We start from the raw sequence: 1,422 nt of genomic DNA, 5'->3' as shown, positions 1-1,422 counted from the left end.
CATCGGACAGGACACATTTACTTTCGGTGAGACATGCTGATATTCAGTTACACACGAAGGCTTTTTCGCAATATTGCCACTAACGTGGAAAGTTGACTCATTGCTAAAAATAAGGCGCTCAGCAAATGTTTCTTCATCCATGGCTTACAGCACAGTCGTAGTATAGTTCCTACGTTTGATGCAGTCTTCCTGTTTCAGTTGCTATTAAATTTGATTTGCGTACGGTTTAGTTTCCAGTTTGCTTTTGAGGACACGCCAAATCATTGTTTGTGGCAACTGCATCTCCCTACTGATTTCATACGTCGATTCCGTGGACAATGTTAAAGGATTTTTTTTTCTTTCAACGTTTTGTGTTGATACACGTGACGAAATCTTCTCTGAACTGGAAAGACAGAACGACAATTTTTAAATTCTAACACACAGGATGCAGTCTGCATGGGATTCGTCATTTTCAGCTTATGGCAGAAAATTTTCGCTTAAGTATCACCGCAAATGTACCTGATACCGACTCACTGCGCTTGCGAACGATCGAAATTTTTAACTTCCTTTTCTATAATTCTTATCGATATATCGCAATGCATTAAATAGTTATCGGGGTTTGTATTCGCTACATACATTTTGATTTAACCTGTATATTGTGAATTCCACTCTTCTTCTGTAATGCATGATTTGCAATGCACGCTCAAGATCATTACTTTCTATGGATTCCGTATTTACACGAGAGGGCAATTTTTTACAGATATCCATTGGTCTCCGTTCCAAAGAGACTGACCACATAACTAATAGAGTACAGAATGTCTTTCCTTTCTGTATATGGCTTACAAAAACAGAGTGACTGAAGTCCAACAAAACATGATGTAGGCATATATTTTTTCTATATAAATTTTTTTTTAAATTATTTAAAAACTTTTAACTGTTTGTATCGCAATTGGATAACTATAATTAGATAGCTTCGTTCGCTTGAAATATCAATCATCTGACAAGAACTGCTACAGCAATATTCTGATTGCTTTTTCTTTTTCTCCGGCAACGGCCTTACCGCAGGGGATACACCGGTTCCCGTGCGATCACCGAAGTCAAGCGCTGTCGGGCGTGGTCGGTACTTGGATGGGTGACCATCCAGGCCGCCATGCGCTGTTTCCATTTTTCGGGGTGCACTCAGCCTCGTGATGCCAATTGAGGAGCTACTCGACCGAATAGTAGCGGCTTCGGTCAAGAAAACCATCATAACGACCGGGAGAGCGGTGTGCTGACCCCACACCCTTCCTATCCGCATCCTCCACGGAGGATGACACGGCGGTCGGATGGTCCCGGTAGGCCACTCGTGGCCTGAAGACGGAGTGCTTTTTTTTAATTCATTTCAGAAATGAGGATGGTTGGTTTTTCTAAATGTTGTCTGATTGCGAACTAGGTAATTAAAAG

General features: G+C 41.4%; 1 pseudogene; it reads left to right on the top strand.

Annotated features, from left to right (window-relative positions):
• Positions 1-1,025: 1,025 nt before the first annotated feature.
• On the top strand, positions 1,026-1,143 carry LOC126263994 (5S ribosomal RNA; annotated as a pseudogene).
• The last annotated feature ends 279 nt before the right edge of the window (positions 1,144-1,422 follow it).

Source organism: Schistocerca nitens, chromosome 6 (assembly GCF_023898315.1).
Source record: "Schistocerca nitens isolate TAMUIC-IGC-003100 chromosome 6, iqSchNite1.1, whole genome shotgun sequence".
Taxonomy (NCBI): domain Eukaryota; kingdom Metazoa; phylum Arthropoda; class Insecta; order Orthoptera; family Acrididae; genus Schistocerca; species Schistocerca nitens.
The sequence above is the reverse complement of the archived record's forward strand: the minus strand, read 5'-3'. Positions and strand labels throughout refer to the sequence as shown.